The 25,887-nt window shown below is 50.9% G+C and overlaps 1 protein-coding gene across 1 annotated transcript in view; it reads right to left on the bottom strand.

The window, feature by feature from the left end:
* Positions 1–25,880, bottom strand: part of KCNQ4 (potassium voltage-gated channel, KQT-like subfamily, member 4) — a 73,487-nt gene extending 47,607 nt beyond the window's left edge. The window contains exon 1 of the mRNA XM_006886515.1: positions 25,707–25,880. The gene's annotated coding sequence lies outside the window, so the exon portion shown is untranslated. The remainder of the gene's footprint in view (positions 1–25,706) is intronic.
* Between the last annotated feature and the right edge of the window lie 7 nt (positions 25,881–25,887).

Genomic DNA, 25,887 nt, shown 5'->3' with positions numbered 1-25,887 from the left:
TGAGAGTGCAGTGTGGCCTGAAGTCTCAACTCTTGACTTTTCATGGGAGTACAGACATTTAACTTTCTCTAGCAGGGGGTAGAGGGGGCAAGAAGCCAGGTCTTAGAGGAAGGCTCTTTCCAAGAATCCTCGGGGGCTGGGAGAAGTTTCCCCTGATCCAGCGATTCTAAATATGGCAAAGAGAGCAAGATCACGTGACCCAGGGCTCCACACTAGCCGTGCCTCCACCATTGTCTTGTGCTGGGGCTGGGGCTGGGGCTGGGGCTGAGAATGCACCTGGGGCTGAGAGCACTGTAGCATCAGCTTCCCTCCCTGTCTGCAACCTGAAGGTGGCCAACTCTCAAAGATAGTTCAAGTCCCTTCAGTTTGGTGACTCTTCAGCAGAGAGGAAAACAAAGTGGACTCGGTTCCAGAAACTCTGAGGGTATCCCCAAAGGACAGAAGCATGTACCAAGCAAACAAAACAAAACAAAAAAGTTTTTTAAAAAAGCTCATTCTAGAAGGACCAATTAGAAAAAGGAATTTCCCCAACCCTGACAAATTACAAACTGACCCTTCTCAATAGACCAATGAGGAACAGGCATGACTTATTCTGGGCTGATCATTCCTGTCAAAGCTCTAGGGGCCAAGCACAGGCTCAATTTCAGTGTCACTTATGCCCCCTCAGCCCAGCCCTTCTGCAAAGTCTACATTGCACAGTTATTGGTGGCAGCTCTGGGAAAGACCCCACCAATTCCCACAGCCCCCCTCAGCCTTAACTGGGGTGGCAAGGAAGGCGATCATATATAATGCCACAATGTCCCATACCCTGCTTCTTGTGGCTGCTGATTCATCTGTGGCTAGAGACTGACCCAAGAAGATCCATCCACAGATTGAGCTGAGCTTTTCTCAGTGATGGAACTAAGGACTGTGGAGGAAAGTTGGCAGAGATGCAGAAAGACAGAGAGGAGAGTATATTACCTCTGAACCTCGTTCCCCATTCTCGAGTCCGTGAATCCTAGATGTACTTCCTGCCTCACAAACTATGGAAAATTCTTCTCTTACTTGACTGTAAATGTTCCCCACCTCTACCTTTCAATCTCTCTTGGGCTAAGTTGAATGGTTTTGACTCCATCAAGATATGGAAGCCTCCATATAGCCTCCATTCCATAGTTTCTGGTCAAAGTGTTTGGTGAGTCATAGATTCATCTTCTCCCACATAGACTAGTCAGTCCCAAACCCTCCACCTCTTTTCCTTTGCCGTGCCAGACAGACTATTTGGTGCACCAAGTAATGGGCTGAATAGCACGCTTACATGAGCCAAAGCTACAGACAAGGAGGAAGCAGGAGTTGTCCATCTGTCCAGGGCTAGCCAGGCAGCAATGTCTTCTCAAATAAGGAGGAAGCTATAGATTTCCCCAGGCAGGAGTCCACACAGGGTGGAATACAGGAAGCCAGAATTTTGGAATCTTCACCAAGATAGCCAAACTGGAAATGTTTTGCTGGCTCTACCTGAGAAACAGCTCAATGTGGATCAAAACTGGCACAACTATATATGCGAAGCTTGGCATATGATTTTATTTGAACAAAGAGTTTTGCTGCTTTTTAAAAAGGATGAAATCTACTGCTTTATAGGCTCGGTCCAATGTCTTCAGCATGATGGACCAGGAAAGTTCTTATTCAATTCTCCTCACTACTCAGTGCCTAATATGATACATGAGTCTTCACCATCATAGCTCTGTTCCCCACCAAGACATAGAGCTTTCTGCCCCCACTCCTCCACTTTTGTTCATTCTGTGTCTGGCCCTCCTCCAGCCCTGGCTTAGTGGGAGCCCTCCCTAATCCCTACCCTTATTCTTATGATCACCTCCATTAGGACATTTATCTCAACATGTAGGGACCGCTGGTTGAATGACTGCCTCCCCAACAGGCTGAGAGCTGCTTTAGGGTCGAAGCCCTGGCTGTTTTACCCTGAATCCACTATGCCTGACTCAGAACTGGTTCTTGGCAACAGTTTGCCAAGAAAGGACCCTGCTGCTCCATCCTGGCTCCACACCTCTACCTTCTCCTTAAGTAGCAGGATTATCTGAGAATCCAAGAGGGTAGCAACTCCCTGAAAGCATGCAGTCCTGTTGTTGTTGTTGTTAGGTGCCATTGAGTTGAGTATGGCCATAGTGACCCTATGAACAACTGATGTGAACTGTGTCCTGTCCTGTGTCACCCTCACACTCTCTGACACACTTAAGACCATTGCTGCAGTCACTGTGTCAACCCACTTACTTGAAAGTCTTCCTCTTAGTTGAGAGTCTTCCTCTCTTTTGCATCCCTTCACCTTCCCAAGCATGATGCTCCTCTCCAAAGAAAAACACAACCCAGAGCTATTCACTCATTCAGTCATTCATTCAGTAAATATTTAGTAAATATGCACTCACTGAGTGCTTATCAGGTCCAGAGACACACGTCTCTGTCTTCATGGAAATTATATTTTAGTAGGAGGGGATGATAATAAAAAAGAATTAATTCAGAATGTCAGATGATAACAGAGAAAACTTAAGTAGGGAAAGGAGTCAAAAACATTGGTTTGGGCACAAAGGGGCTATTTTCTAGCGTGGTCTGGGAAGGCAACCTTGAGAAGGTGACATCTGGGTGGAAATCTGAAGGGAAAAAGGAAAAGAAGAAAAGGGTCTGGGCTGAGGGAAAAGCAAATGTGAAAGCTCTGAGCTGAAAGGTACCCAGTTTATTCCAGAAAGGACAATGGGTAGCAAAGAATGAACAAGAAGGTACAAGGGCCAAGGGGCAGTAGTGGCAGGAAGACCAGATCAACAACCGGCCATCACAGAGATCTGAGCTTTTACACAAAATGAAATGGGAGTTTTAAGCAGAAAGAACACATTATCTAGCTTAGGTTTTTAAAAGAGTGCAGGTGTCTGGGTGTGTGTGCATGAGAGGAGGAGTGGGCAATGTACCATGTGAGTTAGGAAGCTAACAGTTCAGTCCATGCCAGAGATGGATGGCAATGGGGGATGGTACTGGGGGAGTGAGGGAGTGAGATGTGATCAGATACTGGCTATGTTTTGACACTGGAAGATCTCTTAGAGTTCAAAGATAGTCTCATTTACAGATGGGGAAACTGAGTTCCAGAAAGAGGCATGGCCTACATATGATCATATGGAGATTCAGGGCAGAGCTGGACCTGGCATCCAGACTTCCTAATTCCTAAGGCAATCTGTCTTTGCTTTCTCCTTTTTAGAAGGACCCAAGCACCTGACCCTGACCTCCATCTCAAAAATTATTTTATCATGGTGTTAAGCTGGGGCCTGCACCCACTGTTCCAGCCATATGTGATGGTGGGCGCGGCCCCAGCACCTTGAGAAAGGCAGGGGTGAGGGTCACCTCTAAGGAGCCTTCTGTCCTCTGAATCAGCAGAACCCATGTAACGTGGGAGGGGGAGGGAAGCAAGATTCCAAAACAAGGAAAAGCGATTAGTCTGAGCTACTTGGTTCTCAGTATTCCCAGAGCAGGGAGGGCACCAACAAAAGCTGACAGGGTGGAACAGGAGCTGGGAGGAGGGGCAGGACCCTCTAGGGAGCACAGGCCCCATGACTGAGCCCAGTTTAGGAGTTCTGCAGACTCAGCCATTGAAGACCCCACCCAGTGGGAGGTCTAGGGAGCAGCATGGGGGAGGGAAAGGGGACTGCAATGCTACTGATACTCATAAGCAAAACAATATGCAAACTCACAGACCACACCTGGGGCAGCTGATTACAGCTGCCTGCCCTAAGAGCTTTGCTCCCCAAGGAAACCCCCAAACCAGGACCAGCCAAAGTGAATCCAGTCCAGCAAGACTGATTCCAATGGGCCCAGACACCTGAGAAAGGTTTGCTGTGTGATCTTGGGCCAGAGGTTCAGCTTCTCTGAGAAAATTTAGAAGGATGATTGGGAACATTTTAGGCTGAAAACTGGGAATTTATCCTTCATAGTTTCCTTGGCCTTTAAAGAAGCAGCTATCCTGTCTGAGATACCGTTGATGCAGAGGCAAAAAGTGTGTTTGGTGACTAGGAGATGGGTCAGGGCTGAGGATAGCAGAAGGGAAGGGTATAGACAGAGCTAGGGACCTGGGACAGGTTTTCTGCCACCAGTCAGCTTAAGAAATGGGAAGCTGCTTCTGTGCCTCAGTTTACCCATCAATAAAAGGAAGGAGTATGGAAGATGGTCTCAAAGGCTTCTCGTTTTTTGCTTTTCCACCTGGAACTGATGATGTCAGCTTCCCAAATAGGAAGTGAAGTCCTAGGCAGCAAGGCACCAAAGTCCTCAAGGACTTCAATGTTCTGGGATGTCCACGGCTGATCATTAACATCTCATCTGCATGGCATACATTTGCATAGAAAGTTCTAGAGGAACATCCTACTTCCAACCCTATCCCATAAATGAATAAAAGGTAGCAAGGAGTTCGGTGAGACCAAAGTAGAGCTTCCAACAGCTCAGTGAACATCGGGTCCTGGAGGTCCAGGAACGGGGGCAGATTTCACCTGTGATCCTGATGCCCTCCCTCCTCCTCTTTAGACTGAGGGAGACAGTTTTACAGAGCCAAAGGAACTGTGGCTGAGCGCTAATCTGCTCTGCCTGGCTGTGCGACTGAGCAAATGAATGAACTGGCCCTCTCTGGACCTCAGTTTCTTCGCCTACATAATGGGACAATGCTGTCTGTTCAGAAATCAATCCTGGGGACAGGGAACTGGATGACCATGAGGGGTAACAGAAAGGCTTGGGTTCACCTCAGGACAGAAAACCACGACAGCAGGAGGGACTCCTGGTGAGAGGCAATGGCTCCAGGGAGGGAAGGGCCCTAAAGGACCCCTCTTACCCACTTCGCTTAGGCAGAGGCACCACGGGTGGAACTCTCGGGTCCAGAAGCCCAGCAACAAGCGTGGGGAGGGGCTTACCCCGCGGAGGAGGGGCTCCTCGGGGGCGGGGCTCTGGGGGCGTGGTCCCGTGCATGGGGCGGGGCTTCTCCGGCTCTGGGCTCCGCTGGCGGGAGGGGCCCGGATGGCTCCGGTTACCTCCCTGCGGTCTCCCCCGCCCTGCTGGCTTCTTTTTCCGTTTCCAAATTAACAATTGAAAACGCTGCGGCCTGAAAGGCGAGCAGCGGGCCAAGCGGAAAGTGTGAAGGTGCCGCGCGGCGTCCTCGAGGTTGAGGGCAGAGAGGGGGGACGCGACACCCTGACTCGCCCACCCATCCACTTGTGTTGAGTCCCTGGACTCAGAGGTGCAGACGTCCCTAAGGGACTCTCTGCCCTAATTCAGCCCTCCTACTGCCTTGGCCAGGGTCGCAGGCCCCAATACCCAGGCTCGGGGCAGTGCCAGCCCCCGAGGGGAATGGATGGGGGGGTACGAGTACTAGGTTACCATTCTTGAGGCCAAGTGCCCAGGAGGGGCAGGAGCCAGGCAGAGCCCTCACAGTACTGGGTACTCAAGAGGCTGCCAGTGTCAGGTGGGTTCATGCAAGACCTCAACCAAGTAATTGCAGACTCAGTTTCATCATCTGACAAATGGACAAAAAAAGTTAATACAGACCTGCTGGTAAGGAAGAAACTAAGCAAGAAGATGCATGAGGCTGGTCCACAATGAACACAGAGTTTGTTGTTTTTGTTATGTGCTGTCATGACTGAGCTTCCAGCGGGTTTTCAGAAACTGTATGTAATCCCGGAAGGAGGAAGGTAGGAGATCACCCATCTTTCTCCCCAGGAGCAGCTGGTGGATTCAGTGTCTTTGAGCAACTCCTTACCACTAGGCCACCTGAGTTCCTTTTGCAGTTACTATTATCTGTGATGATGATGATAATAATAATAATAATAATTGAGTCCTTGGCATCCCTCTGCCCACCATTACAGCAAAAGGAGTTGTCCAAAAGTGGGGAGCACTGGAGCTAACAATGATCTTTCCCCCTTTCACCTCTGCAAGCCTTTCCCAAAGCTGTCCTTAACACAAGCTGAGGAGAGGAAGGTCCCTGTAAGGGGCACAAAGGCACAAGTGAGTAGGGAAACTACTGCCTAAACTACCTGAGACCAGGGCACTGGACATTGATTCCCCTCCCTCTAAATGCATCTGGAGAGATGGGTGTTGACATGAGAACAGCCCAGACAAAATGTGTGTAATGGCTACCTCCTCGTTTCCAGGTAGCCTGTGAGTATGGGCACAGGCCTGAGAACTGCAAAGGTGAACAACAGGGACAGAGAGAGACACTTTCTGATCTGAGTTCACCCCATAATATAATCTTCAGAAAGGTAGGGATTTTGTCTATATTGTTCATCACAACCTTCCTAATGCCTAGAATGGGCATGGTGCACTGTTAAGTCTCAATAAATGAATGGATGGATGGATGGATGGATGGATAGACGGACGGACAAGCAGGTCCCTTGGGCTGGGGATTGTCTCTTCTTCAAGTGTGGCCTCCCACCTGGCCATCTGTGTGAAGTGGTCTACTTTTAAGAGAGGGGTGTAGGGTGAGGTGTCTTTCCCCACAGCCAAGGGCTTTTAGGGCATTGGAATGGCAGTAGAGGGAGATAGGAGCAGCCAGAGAAAAGAAGACAGAGATGGTCCCAGAAGGCAGAGTAAGGATCACTTCTTTCTAGTGCCCTATTTCCTACTCCTGTCCAGCCCAAGACTCCTCCCATGCCCCTTCCAGACCCTTTACTGACCACTTTCCAGATCACCTTATCTGTAGGTTCATCCCACTCCCAGCCCTTATCCTGGTCCATTCAACTCTCCCCACTTCCAGCCCTTAGAGATCACAACCTAAAAAGCCCAAGTCCTTTAGCCCAGCACTTGGGGTTGAGCACACCCCCTAAATGTGGTCCACACGCCACTCTTCCCGTGCTCTCTACATTTCCACCATGGTGACTTGGTGTTCTCTCCTCTACTTAATTTCACCCCTGAATGAGATTCTGGCTCACCTTGGTCACCTCCAAGGACCCCCTTGCCTCCCTGCTGTGACAGAGCCTCTGTGTTCTGCGCTATAGGACCTTCAATTCTATATGACAGAGAAGGACCCCTTAGGATTTCCTAGGTATCTTTACAGGAGCAGTCTTTTCTCCATCGGAGTCACTGCATGTGTATGACTCATCTACCCTTTTGGTCAGCAGTTGAACACAACCATTGGGCCACTAGGGCTCCTTGCAACATCACCTTAATATAATGCATCGCTCAGGGACAGGTCCAGTTCCTTTCTTCTCCATCCCTCAGGCAGCCAAGCTAGATGCTCTCACACTACCTGGGGAGTGAACAGGTGCATCCAGGTCTGCCAGGCCCTTCGGCATCAGTGAATCTAGGGATTTTCACACTGTTCCACCAAGTCTGAGGGTTCTAAGAAAGGGTGTCTTGGAATTGCTGGTAGGGCCGGAGGTAAAGTAAATAGCGGAAGGGTCAAGTGCAAGCTCGCACTAACACTAGCAGGGCTGAGAGAAAAGTACAAATGGAAGCCCACATATCTTACCTCTAAATATTGAAAAAGTGTAAATCAAACTAACAAGCCATTAAATAAAATCTATTTACTCTTTCTTCCTTGACACATCTCCTTCGTGAGGATCTGGAAGGCCAGGTTCGAATGTAAAATCTCATAACCTTTGGAGCCCCATTCTGACACCTGCAAAGAAGCCCCAGCCCTCCGTGAGCCCTCTCGTCTCCCCACGCTGGGCTCCACCCTTCACTGAGCAGACCTTTACACCCCTTCAGGGCCCTGTCTGCTCCTGGAAGTAAGTGGCATCTGTGCTGCAGCAAGAGCAGCCATCCATGGGCTCGGGGTGCTACCAGAAGGCCGCATAGCACTGGGGAGAATGACCAGGGAAGATGTCTGTGCAGGCCCCTGGAAGCAGGCACTGGTTTGGGCCAGAGACCTAGAACGTGATCTAGTACAAGGAAACAAGGTGCAGGCTCTTAGGTGGCATGCTCACTGTGCAGGTCATGTGTGCAGGATCCTGGGCTCCATCCTCAGCTTTACCCACAGCAATGCACCCTCCATCTATTTTATATACAGTACTTCTCTTAAAGAACTAGACCTACCGCTTTAAGCAGTTGTGAAAAGCACTGATCCACACTCTAAGGAAGCTCTAGTGGCCTAGTGGTTAGTAGTTACCCTGACAGCCAAAGGCAGGTGGTTAAAATCTACCAGCTGCTCCATGGAAGAAAGATGGACAGCTTCTTCCCGCGTGATTTACAGCCTCTGAAAACTGGAGGGTCAGCTGCAAGTCAGTTCTGACTTTATGGCAGAGTTAACTTAGTTATACTCTTCTATACTCCTATCTGGAGCCCTGGCATAATGAAAACTATAACACACTGTCTGCTAACCAAAAGGGCAGAAGTTCAAGTCCACACAGAGGTGCTTCATTCAGTACAATCTACTCCTAAAAAGTCATTAGACACACTATGGAACACAGTTCTACGCTGGTGCACAAGGAGAGACACGTGTCAGAAATGATTCCACTGCAAGTGGTTTACTGAACATTAGGGGTTCGGGGAGTAGAGTGAGGGGTATGGAGTGTCACAGTAGCCTTCCACAACTGTCCAGAAAACCCTGGATTACAGCAAAACCAGGTTTAAGCTCAGGTCTCCTGCCTCCACTTATACCTTGGCCTTGTCCCCCATGAACTGTCCAAGGCCGAGTCTCCAATGGGACAGGCTACATCCTGGTTGGCAGTATGCAGGCCTGCAGCTAGGGCCTCCTACCTTAGGAGGGGGCTAGACCCTCGACTCGGTCACCCAGCTCAGGAGAGGCTGGACCAAGCCAGAGAAAGAGAAGAGTCATGGTATAAATAACTGTGGGGGACCGAGATGTTTAGGCCCGTCTCCTGGGGCGACGGCTATGTTTACTGCCCAGCGAGGAGGGGCATGGCCCACACATTTGCCTCCCTGACTTGTAGCCAAATTTCTCCAGGAAGAGGTGGCCCAGGATTACCCCCAAACACTTTCACTCCGCACCTCCATCAGATCATTGCTCTAGCTCTGCCCCAACATGGGCCCTAAGCCTCCCAGCTCTGCTTTCATCCTTCAGCCTTGAATGTTGCACAGCACTGCACACCATGATCCCCCAAACATGAAGCACTTGCCATGAGTCTCCACTAAGCTAAAATCATGGGAGGGTGGGGAGCCCAAGCAAGGCAGGGGAAGGCCCCAAGCAGAGGAGCTGGGCTGGTGCCAGGGATCTGAGCTGGGACCAATGGGCACAGGGCAGGGGCAAACTTCTCCCACGGCCCTGGCCAAGACAGAGGAGGGGCTGCAGCCCCCGGATTAGGGGAGTGCAAATCCCTGTCCTGAGCCCAGTGCCCACCCCATGACTGTCATGTGAAGGGTATTAGGTAGCCTTGCCCTGTCATGGGAAGGGGCTGGTAGGTGCCCTCTTGGTCATGCCATGGTCAGGTCTAAAGGAAAAGGCCCCCTAATGCAGGTGGGCAAGTGGGAAGGTTCCCCTCCCCACCGGGGCAGCAGCTGCAGCCTGTCCCAAGCATGGGAGACTGGGGCTGATTTGAACCAAGTTCCAGGCTAGCTTACCTCTCCACAGAGACACTAGATAAACAAATGACACACACACACAGAGAGAGACAGAGAGACACACAAAGACACATGGAGAGAAGCAGAAGCAAAGACACAGACATATATCACACACACAGACATACAGACATACAAGATAGACACATACACAAAGGCATACACATGCATGACCCTGAAGGCTAATGGGTCTTTTTAACACCATCAGCTGATTTTCACAGAGAGTTGAGGCTCAAAACGGGCCTGTGTTCACCACTGATGCTAGGCAAGTGTTGGCCCATTTGCACTCCAGCCTTAGCTACTTCTTGGCTAAAGATTTTTGGACAGGTCATTTCTTCCTTCTGAGCCTTGTTGTACAATGATAACATTGTTACCTCTGGCTTGGTAGTGGGGTTCTTTGAGCATTTATTAAGCCTCACAGTGCGTGTGGACCACAGAGTAGAAGGAGGGGGACCTCCTTCCCAGGATCAGGTAGCATTTTGGACCCAGAGGTTGACACTTAAAGATGTGAAAAGAAATGCCTCCAGCCATCCAGAAAGAATGTAAGCCCCTGCCCCCATCAGTGAAAGACTCTGAATCACAGTTATTTCTCATTGTTGACAAAAAATACATATCACAGGTGACAATTAAGACTCTAGGGTTGAGCTTGGGCTTTACTTTGGGTTCTTCGTGCCCTGTTCTGAGCCTCAGTTTTCCCATTGGCGAAGTGAAGGGAAAGCAGGGAGACTAATAATTTCCACATTCTGTTCAGCTGTGAAAAAAAAGAAGAGGGAGGAGCTGGTAACACCTGGTCTCTGCACTCTCCATTTTCTGGGACAAACTCACGAGTGAGTGTCCAGTGCTCCCACGGGGCCATTTGAAGGCCACAATTCTAGGAAAGCTTCCAGATAATCTAAGGGCCTGCACCCACCCTCTCGGCCTCCCAGGGAGGTTGACAGCCACTCACACCTTCCACCAGGCCCAGGCTTTGCATAAACTGATGAGCTTTCCCTATAGGCAAAGTACTAGGGCTGCAGGACAGGTCAGGGCCAGGCCCTTAGCAGGGTTCATATGTAGGGACTCAGAAAGAAGGTAGGGTTCAAGGAAGGGGTAAACTCAAAAGGAGGGATTAGGGGGACAAGAGGGGACAGTGCCCTCTGTGCAAGAAAATGGGACAGGAGCCCCCACCCTCCTCAGTGCCCTCAGTAACAAGGATCTTCAGGGTCAGTCCTTCCAAGACACCGTGGGGCATCCCTGTTTGTCTCCCCTGCCACCCGCACCCAATTCTGGCAGCTGAACCTTGGGCCTCTCCACACAAAAGCTCTGCAGGCTCATGAAGAGATCAACATGCTTGAGAGGTCAGCAAGAGGCCAGGCAGCCAACCTAGGATGTCGATGTGCCCTGTGTAGACACTCCCATCTATTTTGCAGAGGCTCTCTGACTCCCAAGACCGTTTCTCTCAGCCCAGGGCCATGTGAGGGTATGCCATCCCTAAGGGCAGTGATCTAGCTCTGACCTTACGGCCCCCACCAATTCTTGAACTCTCACCTATGACCATTCCCATCCCCTCAGAGCGTCAACACATAGCAGACCACCTCACACGTAATAATATCCCTCCATCCTGCTCTCTGCAGGCCAGCACTGCCGGGTGCAGACTCCCTTCCTGCATGTCCATGTTGGTGTCTGTCACTTGGGAGGAGGATGACAGATGTGTCACTTACTGACCTGTGGGTGGGAGCATCCAGCCCAGAGCCTGGGGGCTGGACTTTGCAGACGGGCCTGACCTCCCACCATGATCCGGTAGAAGGTGGAAGTGACAGTGGCTGGAGTAGCTCTCTGGAACCCTAAAACCACAGGGGAAATAACAGCAGGGGTGGTTGTTCCCATTTAATTCCTAATTCTGGGTGCTTCTTTATCTTCCACAGGACTCATATGAAGATGCCTTGACCCACCCCTGGGAAGGAAAGGGGGAGGGAATGAGGCAGAGGGAAAAAGCCATCCAGTTGAACTAAAGTGTCACTCAATCAGGAGGCACCCCTGGGACTCCCCAACTTGAGTCCATCCACCTCAGTCATTCAACACAACAGCTCAAGAGCAAGTCGCTGCCATCAAGTGGACTCTGGTAGAGACCCTCATCAGGTTCCAGAGGCTGTAAATCTTCTAGAAGGAGACTGTCTAGCTTTCTCCTGTGGAACAGCTGGAAGATTTGAACCACTGACCTCTTGCTTAGCAGTTCGACACTTCATGTGCTAGGCCACCAGAGCTCCTAACTCCAGAAAGGTTTTTCTAAAACATCAGTGGGTCCTGTGTGTCCCACCTGCCATCTCCCATTCCTTCGCTGCTCCTTAGCCAGGTTTTCTAACCTTCTCACTCTGGTCCTGCCTCGTCCCTGGACATCTTTTGCCTCCTCAGCATCTCCATTCTTTTGACATCTTGTAATTCTCTGCAAGTGCCAGGCTCATTATCTGCCCATGCTACTCCCTGTTACTCCCCATGTGGGGTCAAGTCTCACTGTAAACCTCTTCCTCCCGGAAACCTTTTCAGCCTAGCCCAGTCTGGCCCCCTGTACTGGGCTCTCCCAAGAGAAGGTAGCACCTGTCAACATGTATGGTCACTGGGGAGGGTCTGATTCATTGCTCTGTCCCTAGCACCTGGCACAGGGCATGGCCTTGTAGGACCAGGTGTGCCCAATGGAAACAGGAGAAGGAAGGTGTGTACTGGGGTGGGGGTGGGATCAGAGCTGCCAGCCTCCCAGCACTGGCAGGGTAAGCTCTGCATTATGGGCAGACCTCATTTCGCTGCACCTGGCTCAAATGCACTTCACAAATAATGCATTTTTTACAAACTAAAAGTTTTTGTGGCAGCCCAGTTACACAAGTCTAACCGCACCTTCCCAACAGCACAAGCTCACTTCGTGTCTGTGTCACACTGTGGAGATTCTCGCAATATTTCAAACTTTCCATAATGCTATTGTATATTTAACAGGCTACGGTATAGTGTAAACAGAACTTTTATATGCACTGGAAAAAAAATCGTGTGACTTGCTTTATTGTGGTAATAGTTTTATGGTGGTAGCCTGAAACCGAACCCGCAACATCGCCAAGGCATGCCTGTATAAGGTAGTAAGAGTTTAGCCCGCTCACACTGGGCTTCTGGGGTTAGCATTTTGGCCTGCCACCTACATCTGAGCAAGTTACTTAACCTCTCTGTGGATCAGTTTCCTCATCTAGAAAATGGGCAGAGCAACAGCACAGCAAAAATGTCAAAAGCCAGAGCCTGTGTATGGCTGAAGTCATCAGAGAAAGAAGACTCAAATATTTCACACTACATTTTTTTCCCCTAAAAACATTCTGTCCTGCTAAAGGCAAGAAAATGAGACAATCCCATCAAGTTCCAGCTCTCAAAGGATTCATTATACCTAGGCCTCCCGGTTGTTGAGAGGAGAAAGCGAGATAAGGTGTGGCACATTTTTGACCAGCATTAGCATTAACCATTATCTTTAAAGGAGCCCTAGTGGCCTAGTGTGTTACATGTCGGACTAACCAAAAGGTCAGTTAGTCGAATCCACCAGCTGCTCTCTGAGAACAAGATGAGGTAATCTCCTCTGGTAAAGAATTAAAGCCTCAGCAATGTGATGGAGGTCGCTGAGGTGGAATTGACATAACATCTGTAAGCTTAGGTAGAAAGATGTGGCCTTCTGCTGCTGTAAAGACTGCAGCCTTGCAAATCCTCAGGAGCAGTTCTACACAGTCCTACGGGGCCGAAAGAAGCTGGAATCTACTTAATCTCAGTAGGTATTATCATCTCAGATACCTGGTGCAAACTATTGACATAATCTGCAGCTAACAGCAAAGTTTGAGGCCTCAAGCCTACATAGAGACATCGTAAAAGAAAAAATCTTCCACGGAAAGCCCTGTGGAGCACAGTCTACCCTGCTGCACGTGGAGTCAAGAGCAGTTAGTTCCATGGCACCTGGCTTCATGATTTTCTCTGCTATTATTGAGAGCTATCGTCATGAGGGAGGCTGAGACTCAGAGAAGAAGGTGATGGCTGGATACGCAGTAGGAATGGCTCTGGTCTTCCCACCTCAGCCCCTTCTCCCCTGCACTAGGACAACCCTACAACTCCAATCCTACAACCCGCTCCCTCTTTTAAGACACAGTGTCCTCCCATTCTGAGCTTTTTAGGGAATTTTCATATCTAGATTGAGCCCAGAAAATTCTCCTCCTGCTGAGTATTCCCTACTTTTTGGCTATGTGGCCAGGACAAGTGCTTACCCTTCAAACTTCAGTGTTCACATCCTTACAAAGGGTATAATGATAACATTTACCTCATTGGGCCCTTGGAATGGGTAGTGTGTTGAAAACATTTAGCGCAATACCAAGCATTAATTATTGTCTTATTACTGGGTGGCAAGCTCTGCTTAGCATAGAGTCTAGCACATGGAACATGGTGGTAGACAAGTGGTGGTTTGGACAAGTCATAGAGTTCCCTGGGCTTAGGGATATCTCAGGAGCCCTCATCATCATCCAGGTCCCAGCCATTCTGGCACATCTCTGAACTCTGGTTTGGGGGATCCCAAGAAAAGGAATCACTAAACTGCTTGACCTTACATGGTCTTTGCGTCCTTTCCCATTCCACAACCCCCTTTCTCATAGCTCAATACACCAGGGGCAAGAGTGAGCTGAGGGGTCCAGGGCACAAGGGAAGGGAGCTTGTGTTTGAAAGGTTAAGACTATTAAGCCCCAACAACTCCTCTATTTCACTGTAGTCTATTATCTATCTAGGAGACAACCCTATGAGGGTTGGCGACAGTGATTGTCATTATAAGTGAAAGGAAGCTGTGTCTCAGAGAGGTTGAGTCACCTGCTTGGAGCTGCACAGCCTTAAAGTTGTAAAGATGTGAGTTGAGGCCTGGTCTGCAGTACTCCTTTCACTGAAGGTGAGTTTTGATTCAGGCTCAGTGCTTCCACCAGTCTTGATCTTGAGAAAGAACCCAGGGCCAGTTCTCTGCTTAAGGCAGGGCAGGGCTTGAGGCCTTGAAGAGTAAAGGGGCCACGCTGTCTGCTCTTCTGTTCCCCTAACTCCCAGCTCTTTCCCTTCTACCTCTGCCCAGACACTGCCCCCCCTTGGACCAGAGTGTTCAAGAGAAAGAAGGCAGGATGGTGTCAGGACTCAGGGATTTCACAAGCCGGTAAAATATACAGAAAAGCTTGGGGAACTGCAAAACGTTGTCAACTTTTTATTTTGCCAAGTAAGGACATTTTTTTTTAAAGTTCCCAGCCCAATCATTTCATAAAAGAAGGGACATAATCTCTGACTCAAAGACAGTTCTTTAAATGGAATAAATTTAGCTTTATGAAAAAGTCACCACGTTGTCCTTATTTTCTTCATTTTTTGCCTCAGGCTAGTGAAAACCACCACAAGTGTGCTGACAAGTCTCAGAATCATTTAGAACTCAGGCTTGGGAGCCACACAGACATAGATTCCAATCCTGGCAGCACCATGGACACACTGTGTAACTTTGCACATGGTATTTCCTTTCTCTGAGTCTTAATTTCTTTTTCACAAATGGAAAATCTACTGTCAGGAATCTCTCTAGAGTATGGAGAAGCAATGATGTCACTCTAGAGACTAAGATGCACCTGATCCAGACCATGGTCTTCGCAGAGAGCTGGACAATGTCTAAGGATGACAGAGGAAGAATCGATGCCTTTGAGTTGTGGTGCTGGAGAGGAGTCTTGAACATGGACCAACAGAAAACAAATCTTTCTTGGAGAGAGTAAAACCAAGTCCCTCCTTGGAGGCTAGGATTTTGAGGCTCCATTTCACATACTTTGGGCACATGGCCAGGAGTGGTGACCAGTCCTTGGAGAAGGACATCATGCTTGGAATGGTGGAGGGATGGCGCAGGAGAGGAAGACTCCAGACGAGATAGACTGATACAGTAACTAAGGCAATGGGGATTGGTGTGTCAGTGTCAGTGAGACTGGCTCAGGACAGGGGAGGCTTCAGAGTTGTTACAGGGTCGCTATGAGTTGCAGGCAACTTGACGACACATAACAACAATAAGCAGTCATAGTGCCTACCCTAATGCATACTGCATTGCAGTATGGGGAGAATCAAATGGCCTTGTGTTTACAGAACTCATGCGGAGAGCTCAGTCAAACCCTGGTTCCCATTCAGGATCCCCTCCTAGTTATTCCTAACAGACCCATGGGGTCCCCAGGGCCCACAAAGCAAAGCCCACCTTGACAGGTCTGGCAGTCAAGGGGCCAACTGTAAAGCCCTGAACACTTCAGACTCTGCAAGTCCTGGGGAAAAAGCTGTGTCAGAAAAAGATCCACATCAAGAAATCTGTTCCTGCTACTCCCTCCCTCTATCAAGGTAAAAACTATGGGGGGGGGGGGGGGGGGGGGCGAACAACAACAAAACCGCTGAGAGCTTCAGCTTCTGGTGTGCACACAGAGGACTTGGCCTTCTTGCTCCTCTTCTCTCTAATTCTTACCCTTACAAACCATCTTCAACACCGTCTTCAAACACTCACTACGGGAGCCCTAGTGGCCTAGTGGTTAAAGAGCTCCACTGCCAACTCGAAGGCATATGGTTCAAATCCACCATCAGCTCCAGAAGAGAAAGATGGGCAATCTCCTGTGCAATGTACTGCCTCTCAAAACCCATTGGAGGGTCAACAACAATTATCAAGCCAGGTTCGGTGATCTAGTCAAATAGGGGGTTCTATGCTGCCAACCTAAAGACAGTATCTTTCTGAAAGTTCATATCCACCAGCAACTCTGCAAGAGAAAGACGGGCAGTCGCCTCCTGCACAATTACAGCCTCCAAAAGCCTGCTGGAGGGTCAGTTATGAGTCGGTTCCAACTCAACAGCAATGTTTTTTTTAGAATTATGAACCACATGCGAACAATTTAACCCACCCATCATACTCCAATGATTCTAATGGGAAACAAGAAAGAAAACACTGAGGGGCATCTAAGGACATCCCCCCCAGAGAGGCCTGCAGTAGGGGTGGGCAGGGAGTGCTTCCCATGGGGGTGCAGGGTGATTAAAGTTGGCTAGGCAATGGGTGGGCAGGAGAGGGGAAACCCATGCAGCAGTACTGAGCACTGATGCGTGTACGACACCTGGGGGACGCTGGAAGGTGTTTCTTAAGCAAGTAGCAAAGATGGTTATGGGAGGTGGAATGGTCCTTGGGCAGGGCAGCAGGGAGAGAGGCAGAGGAATGGAAGTTGGGAAGGAAATGCTGAATTTGAGGTACACAGGCCAGAGGAGAAGGCACAGCATTCGGCAGGTAACCAGATAGGAAGTTCAGGAACGAAGCTACTAGGGGATCATCAGAGTCATCTGAAGTCATCAGAGTTCATGAGACCCTTTCCCCAAAACTGTGCACAGAGAGAAGGCGGCTCGTGATGGAGTCCTGAGAAGCATCCATATCCAAGAGGTGAAACTAGTGATTAAACTGAGAGGGGAAAGTCAGGGGGCAGAATAGAGAAAGCTGAGGCATGAGGGCATTCAAGAAGGGAGGGATTGTCAAAGTCAGACGGACAACTCAGCAGGGAGGTTAAACGTATGAGCTCACAGGAAGCCACATTCTGGGTTCAAGTCCTGCCTCTACCACTTACTGTGCTGACCTTAGAGAACTAAGTTAACTTATCCCTGTCTTAACTTCAGCCTTTATAAAATAATGTTAACTTACTTTAAAAAGAAGGGTAAAGAATCTACGGGAGAGGACAGACACATGCTCGGCCATCACTGGGGCCCCTCCTCCTCTCTCAAGCACAATGTCACCCATTCCCAGAAGTGACAGAACAAAGTGAATGAATGAATGGATTCAAGACGTGGGAAGAGCTAGGAGGCAGCGTCCCTCTGTTCTCAGCTGCTCTGGTATAACTTCCATCTACTGAGCAGAGGGGGGCTAAAAAGACTCCCAAGTGCACTGTACACCTGGACTTTCTCCTGGCCTCAGTTTCCCCATCTGTAACATAAAGGTATGCATCTATTTGAGCTCGAGGTCCTCTGGCTGTGGTGTTCTGTGGCCAGGGATGTATGGCGAAAGGATGAGGGTAGAAAGATCTATTCTTAATTCACCAGACCAACATCCCAGGGCAGGGGGTCCCACAGGGGCTGCAGGCCACCACTGCACTCAAGTCCTGCCCCTCTGGAAGAAGGTGGCATCAGGGAAGAAATGGGCAGGAGCAGAGAGGCCTTGTGCTGACAAAGCTGTTCCTTCTCTCTCCTTCTCTCCCTATCCCCTCCCCTCCCGGGGGAGAGCCGAGCCCAGCAAAAAATAAACCCAAAGACAGTGACCTGGACAAGCCCAAGGCTCCCAGGAAGATCGACAGGAAAGGGAGGGTGGGAGCAATGCAGCCTATAGGAATCCCCTGCCCCAAAGCAAATGAGTCCCTGACCTGAACCCTAACCACCTCCAAAGTTGAGCTCAAAGGGAGCAGGTGCAACCCCCTGCCCTTCAGAAGGGAACAGTGCCAGCTTTCCACTTGCTATGTACACACTTGCCCCGTGCTATCAGTCCGGTGTAAATGCACAGTCTTAGGAGGTATCCCCACGTTTCCCTGCTGAGACTCCCACACACCTACCACCCCCTGAATCTCTGGGAGGGAAAGAGGAGGGGAGGAATGCTGAGCTCTTTCACCTCCCTCCCTCAGGCACTGCCCACGGGTCCCAGCCCAATTAGTCTGCAGCCTGGGGCTGCCCCGCCTGCTCCTCACCCCCAAGGTGCCAACCCCCAGGGCACGATCGATCCTGCCCTAGGGACAAAATTGCCCAGCAAGCCTGGAATTCTAGAAGAGCGTGGGGGCCAGGTGGTCTGACCTTCTCTTGAGACCCTCAGAGCTGGAGTTAGGGACAGGTGGCCTGCCCCCCAGGTACCCTTCGAAGGGCTGCCCTGTGCTCTGAGGATACCAAAGAGAAGATGCTAGAAGATCTTATGCTGCATCCACACTGCAAAACTCAAGGTCCTGAAATAGGGGTTCCTTCCCTGCATCCAGCAACACTGCACCAGGAAGTTCTGGGGGTCTACTTCCCTGCATAGCCCCATCCTACAGAGGAGGAGGAGGAGGCTGGGGTGGGTTGGAGTGGAGTGGACACTTTCCCAGGAAGTGCTGGGACGGAGGTCTCCTCTGGGACTCTCCGCCTCCATTCTCCAGGGATGATGTGTTCACCCTGAGATGGGAAAGGTAAACCCAGGAGAGTGGGTAATTGTCCTCTTTTCTCAGGGGTCCCTGGGTTGTCCCTCTGGCCTCCAGGGCTTTTATTCCATCTCCCAGGCGAGCTGCCAGGGTTTAATGAGGTCCATACTGCAGCTGTACACAGCGAAACTCCTCCACACACCACCCACACACTCACACTCAGGCCAATGATATATCCCTTGTGAGGGGAGCAGCAGGAGCCGGGGGTTCCAAGCCCGGGACCCCCCTCACCATCCCTATCCTGTACCCTCCATGCCCCTGAACTCTTCACATTCAGCACAGAGTTGACAGCCTTTAACTGTGTTTGTCTCCTGAAGGAACAAATCCATTGCAGGCTCAAGGGACCCAAGTTAGAGTTCTGGTGCCACTATTCACTAGCTATGTGATATCCCTCATCTAGCCTCAGTTTCCTCAGCTGTGAAATGGGTAGACTAACAGTGTCCCACCTGATACAGGGTGTGGAGGTGAAATGAGAGAATGGATGTGCAGAGCTCAGGACTGGGCATGTCACATACTAGGTAGGCCCAGAGGGTAATACAAACACATGCTGGGACTCCCTGTGGACAGCCACTCACACCCATAGTGTATGAGCACACGGACCACCTCCATGTGCTTCTGGGACACACATCTGGACACACTCAAGCCAAAGATACCCCTGAGGAGGCAATGATGATAACCTCGGCCAGATGATGATGATGGTGATGACAGCAAACACCTGCGCCCAGCACTTCCTCTCACTGAGTCAGAGCCAAGCCAATCCTAGACCCGAACCAACCAAGCACACTGCCATCGAGCCAGTTCCTACTCACAGGGACCCTCAATCTTGTTTCTCTAAATCTCTGCAGGAGGAAACTGTCCACCTTTCCCCTGAAGGGTGACTGGTGATTCGAACCACCAGCTTTTCTGTTAGCAGCCCATTACCACTCTACCAGGGCTCTCTAACACCTCGAGAGGCACGTAAGAGAAAATGAAGAGGGAGGCAGATAAGGAAATGAAGGCTTGGGAGGTTAAGTGACAGGCCCTGGGACCTACGACTGGTGAGAGAAGAACAAGGATCAAGTCCAACCTGTCAGATTTGGAGCCCCAAGCCTTTAACCTCTGATGGGACAGCCACTGTGAAGAGGAAAACTCCCCTCAACTCTCCTACCCAAGCCCCAGAAAACCTGTACTAGGAATCAGGCAGACCATCCAACCCAGGCCAGATGCTCAGAATTCCCTGTTTTTCCACTGAGACCCTTAGCTCACAGGAGGCTCTGACCAAAGCTGCAAGGAGAAGGTTGGGGTGAGGAAACCTGGTGGTAAACGGAAGTTCCCTGCAGGATCTGCTCAGGGGCAGCGGCAGGACCTTGGCCAGTCTGCAGAGCCTTCCCTCTCTCTTCTCCCCAGGCAGTTTCAGCTCACAGGACCTTAAATTAATCACCCACTCAAAGTGCTGCCATCAGCCCAAGAATAATCACCTCTTGAAACACTCATCTTGGCTCCAATGTTCTGAGAAGATCAGTTTCTACAGCAGTACGGACTGAAGTGAGACTGGGCTTCCTCACTGGAAGGGATGAAGGGACCACAGAGATGGGGTGGGGGCAGACAATGAGAGAGCTAACCTGCCCCAGTGACCTCACAGGAGAACTTGGGGAAGGAAAGGGGCGTGAAGGGGAGAAAGAAGGATGAGACGGACGTAGTTTAGGAGTAGGCGATGGAGAGGATGGCCTCTCTATTCTCTCTACTTACAAAAAACAAAGAAAAGGAAGGGGCTCAACAGTAGCAGCACAAAAATTTGAGTCACACTCAGAGACCTCCCCCAGCCCTGGCAAAGCACTCAGAGCGTCTTGTCTCCCCGATCAGCTGGGATTAGGAAAACCTAAAGTCCTGATAAGGGAGGCAGGAACCTGGATTCCCAGCGCGCGCGCGCGCGCGCACACACACACACACACACACACACACACACACACATCCCCACCCACCCACCCTCCAAGGTGGATGCACAAATACACACCCGGACCCAGGAGTTCAGCCCTGCAGCTACAGACTTAATTCACTCTCAGTGCTGTTGAGTTGGAACCAAATCACAGCTGACCCTCCAGCGGGCTTTCCAAGGCCATAAATCACACAGGAGGCCAGAGGGCAAAAACCTCAAGCTCTGTTCTGCCCTAGGGACCTGGGCTGGGACCACAGGCCTATGTTTGCGTGTCTGTGAGTGAGGCAGGGGTAAAGAGGGGCAGCTGCATGTGAAGGTGGTGGAGCAGCTGTGTTTTTAGAATTTTCCAAAGCTGTATGCTACATATGCCTTTACGACATCCAGGGCACAAGTACTGTTGTGACAGAGTGTGTGTACACAAGACAGACAGACAGACAGACTGTAGAGGTGCTGTGTAACTCTGTACATAATAAAATTGTGCCTGCACTGGGAGGAGGTGGGCAGCTTCCACTCAATTCCACAAAATCCTATTTCTGCCCACCCTCTGCTGCCTGGGTGCTGGGGACAGAAATGACTGATATAGGAGTGCTATTTTGGGGGCACTTGCGGCTTGCTGAGGCTGGGGTACAGGAGAAAAAGCTTGGAGCCAGACCCAGCTCTAGGCTAGGCCCTCCCATGTTAACTGGTGGCGTTTCCTGAGCCTCAATTTTCTCATTTGTCAAATGATGAGGATGCCAGTGTGCCCCTCTGGGCATGGTTGATGGTTCAGTGAGAGTGGTTTATCAAGTGTGCTTAGCCTGGTACCTTAGCCCTCAGTGGGCACTTCACAAACAACTGTGAATTGCCCATCTTTCTCCCTCAGAGCCGGTGGACTCCAACCACTGGAGAGGTGAGACCTCTGGGTTAGCAGCTCAACTCCCAGTGGACCACACCACCAGAACCAAACCAAACCAAACTCACTCCTGTCGAGGGGCTATAACTCACCACGACCCTCCAGCCGGCTTCCGGGGCTGTAAATGTTGGCAGGAGGAGATTGCTCATCTTTTTCTCTCAGAGTACTTGGATTCAAACTGGTGACCCTTCAGTTAGCAGCCCAGTACATTTCACATCACGCCTCCAGGGCTCCTTTTTAGTCCTACATCCATCACTAATTTACACGATTTTGGATTCTAGACCCTAAGTTTTTTCCTAAACAAAATGGGGCTGTCAGCATGTGAGAACCAGTTTAGCAGGGGTCACTGAAAGTTCTGGGGAGACTTTACTGGGACTATTTCCAACCCGGCTGGTGGTCAGTAGTTGGGGTGGTAGCTAGGGGACCCCAGGGTTAGAGACTGCGGGTCCCAGGAGTTGCCTCTACCTCCTCCCAACCCCATTCCCACAGCTTCTGACCCCAGGGACAAGGCTGCCTGGAGGATGTTTACAGAGCCCGTAAACCTTCACATAGAGACAGTTTGCGAGGCAGCTGGGGGCTGGGAGCAGAAAGCGTCTCTCAGCGGCCTGGGGAGAATGGATAGAGATGACCCTCTGACTGGAAAAGGGAAGCTATTGGAAGGGGGTGCAGCAAGGAGTGGGCATTCCCCAAGGGGCTCAGAGGGTAGGATGAATAGCAAAAATCAGAGAGTGCTTACGAAGGGTTCAAGGGATGAGGGTGGAGAGTAGAAAAAGGTTTGCCAGCAGAACCAGGAGCATAAGGAAATGAGGGGAAGCTTAGAAAAGGGGCCTGCAATCCTCATTCCAGATCTCAAAGTCAACAGGTCAAAACAGTGCTGTGGAGCTGGTTCCAATGTGCAGCGACCATCAGAAAGACAGGTCAGGAGTTAGCAATGTACGCTTCCCAGGGGCTCGAGCTGTTGACCAGCCTCACACCTTAGAGCTGATTCCTACACATACGGCAGAAAGGGCCAGCCTCTTCATTTCTGAGGCTGTAAACCTTTATGGGAGCAGACTATCTCATCTATCTGCCTCAGAGTGGCTAGTGGATTTGAAATACTGATCTTTCAGTTAGCAGCCCAACATATAATGCAGTGTGCCACCAGGGCTCTCAGGAGTGGCCAGATTTGGGCTTATTGTCTGGGAGGACCCACCTCTGGGCGTCAGAGAATCCATAAGTTCGTGTGCGGCCAGAGGGACCCAGCTGATGGATGTGAGGGGGGTGTTTCTCAGAACACGAGGGCCCAGCTTACTCCAGCCCCATCCTTCTGAGCTCCTTCTCCCCACTGCCCCTTCTGATTTGGCGCCTCCCACCAAGGCCTGAGAGTCTGTGAAAGGGGTGCTAACCAACTGCATACACTGGGCTCCCATCATTGGGGCTGCCTCTGCGGGAGACCAGGAAAGAGAATGGGACTTGACCAAAAGAGCAACAACTGTGGTGGCTGTCCAACCACAGGAAGCACTTTTTGACAAGAGCACACACAACAGTCTCCAGTGAGTGACTGAGAAATCTCACATCTGGAACTCCACAAGACAAGAGAGGATTTTGCACAAGCTCCCTCCCTTGTCTCCGATAATAATAACTGTCCCTCATGCTTTGACAGTGAGCGCTGGTAGCTTAGTGGTAAGGAGTTGTGCTGCCAACTCAAAGACACACAGTTCAAATTCACCAGCCGCTCCACAGAAGAAAGAGGGACAAGCTCCTTCCATGCAATTAACTGCCTCTGAAAACCTGCTGGAGGGTCAGCTATCAATTGGTTGTGACTCGCTAGTACATGACAACAACATGCTCAGACAGGTCGCTGCAGCTTACAAAACTCTTTACCACCCATTACTCATCCAAGCAGGAGGTCTGCATATGACAGTCTAGCAATCTAAAGCTCAGAGAGATAGCTATCAGTCCAAGGTCACACAGCATTCAGGAGGTAAGCTTCTTGGCCACTTGGTCCCCTTGAGTTTCCAAGGAAGATAACCAGTTCCTTGAGATCTGTAAACCAATGGCCATTTTCACACTGCATTTTCTCCACCAGGGGTCCTGAGAAATGGCTCAGGCCTGGACTACTGGGGACAAGTGGCCAGGAGAAGCTGTCCCTGGCCAGAGCATTCCTGGCATCTGGAAAGGGCAGGATGTGGGGCAAAGGTGCCAGTGGACTTAGCTCCTAGAGAGAAAGAGAGGTCCCTTCCAGAGAAGCAACAGCAGTTGCTGACTGTGGGATAGGCAGTGGGTCCTTCACCTCCAGTGACCCTCATGACGGCTTAGACACCAGGCCTGAGGCAAAAGTCTTCTACATCTTGCTGGTTTCCCAAGGCCCACCAAACACACTTTTGAAAAAGTCACCTTCTCCCCTAAGAAGAGTCCATGGAAATGTGTCACTTCCCTAAGGAGTATCTCCCCCTCCTTGGGCAGCCAAGGGGCCGTGTGCCCAAGAGCACCTCACATAATCATTACTTGGCACTTGTAATTATCAGCTTGCTGATTATCATCCCCACTTTAGGCCCCTCTTACCCAAGCACTGACCCCACAACACTCCAAGTGGTCCTTTCTGCAGTGATAAATATTCCCTCAGGGCTCACTCAATGGGCACCAGGGCTAAGTCCATCCTTGAACCCTGACCCAAAGCCTGAACTCATGTTCTGAGCAATCTCAATGCTCTGCCCTCTGCCTGGACCAGCAGGGTCTCTGCACCAAGTAAGACTGCTGCCTATTGGTGCTTAACGACTGAGAAAGTTCTCTTCCTCCATTCCTCCCTGTAGCCAGAGGGGCTCTTCAGCCAGCATCTTACTCCCTTCACCTGAGAACTTTTCTGGGCCTGTTCAGACCGAGCAGAGGCAGGCAGACCAAGGGGAAGGTGGAAATGGACAGGCAGAAGCCACTTGAGAGGGTCAGGCTGACAGCTGGACAGACAGATGGATAGAAAGGAACATAGATAAGTGGACGGGGCACTAGAGGGATAGAAACCAACAGGCAGAAGCAGATAGGTGAGAGATGGGCAGATGGGCCAACTCACACACAAGTGGAAATTCGGCCTGGCAGAGAGGCAGGCAGACAGTCAAGACTATTCTACATTCTAGTGGACAGGCACATGGACCACCCAGAGGACCTCAGGACCAGAGACCCCTTTCTGAGGGCAAGAGGGAGAGATTAATAGCATATTTTCCAGGAAGCGGAGGGTTCTCTCAACCACCACTGAGAGACCCAGCGACAGGCCCAGCCCTTCAACTGATATCCGCAGGCCCTCTCATGTTCCCTGCGGGTCAGGCTGTCCCCCAAGACTGAGCTCCTGTCTGCCAAAATTCATTCTTTACATCCAAGAGGGGTCAGTGTTTTTGAAAGTTGTAGAAGCCTGTCCAGGGGGAGGAGGGGCAAGCAGCGTCATTGTTTCCTAACCTCCCCTCCCCTCTTTCTTTCCTCTGTGTCCAGAGCCAGGCCTGCTGCTCCCGCCAGCACGCTGGGCAGACAAGCAGGCCCAGCAGTCCGGCAGGGTGGCCAGGGAGACTTGCTGTGCTGGGGCTGTTGAGAGTGGAGGTGAGGAAGGGACCAAGACACAAAGACACAGATAAAGTCTGACAGAGCACACAGTGTAGGGGCCCAAGTGGGCAGCAAGGACCCCAAACACTTGTAGTGAGAGACCAGCACCCTCATCTGGGGTAGAGGTCATCTCCAAGGGACTGGCAGGTGGGAGCCCATCACGAAGTAGCCACGGGGCTGAAGGGGAGGTGACAGAAAGTGTGTAGTGGTGGTGGTGGTGGTGGTGAGGCTCTTTGTGTTTGGGACACAGAGAGACAGAGTTGGGAAGAACGAAAAGAGAGCCCCACTTTAGTGGTTTCACCCTGTAGGGAAAGAATGGGAATGGGAGAAGAGACTGCATGTACGGGTACCTGGGACAGAGAAGCTGTGGTTAGAGAAAAGGATGGAAATGAGTTGAGGTGTGGGGGGATAGAAAGCCAGGGCAAACAGACGTTAGGGTCAGGCTCAAAGGGTCAGAAGTAGGACTCATTCCAGGGGCAGAGAAACAGGGGTGCCCCGTGGGGGTGGGGGCAGGGGGCGGAGCCTGGGCGGGGCACTGGCCCCAGCGAGCCCAGGTTCGGGCTGGGGATGTGCGGGGCGCGAGCCTGGGGGCGCGGGGTCACAAACTCACATGAAGACGTGGTAGACGAAGGCCCAGCCTCGGGGCCGCTCCAGGACGTTGTAGACCCAGTTCTGCAGGCGGCGGTAGCGCTTGTGCGCGGCCGAGGAGCGCTGGCCGCAGGCGGAGCCCGAGCCGGAGCCCGGCCCTGGGAGGGGCGCGCCCGGCGGCAGGGGGCTGCCCAGGAGGCCGT

This window comes from Elephantulus edwardii, unplaced genomic scaffold (assembly GCF_000299155.1).
Source record: "Elephantulus edwardii isolate Elephantulus edwardi_28Jun2011 unplaced genomic scaffold, EleEdw1.0 scaffold00049, whole genome shotgun sequence".
Classification (NCBI taxonomy): domain Eukaryota; kingdom Metazoa; phylum Chordata; class Mammalia; order Macroscelidea; family Macroscelididae; genus Elephantulus; species Elephantulus edwardii.
The sequence above is the reverse complement of the archived record's forward strand: the minus strand, read 5'-3'. Positions and strand labels throughout refer to the sequence as shown.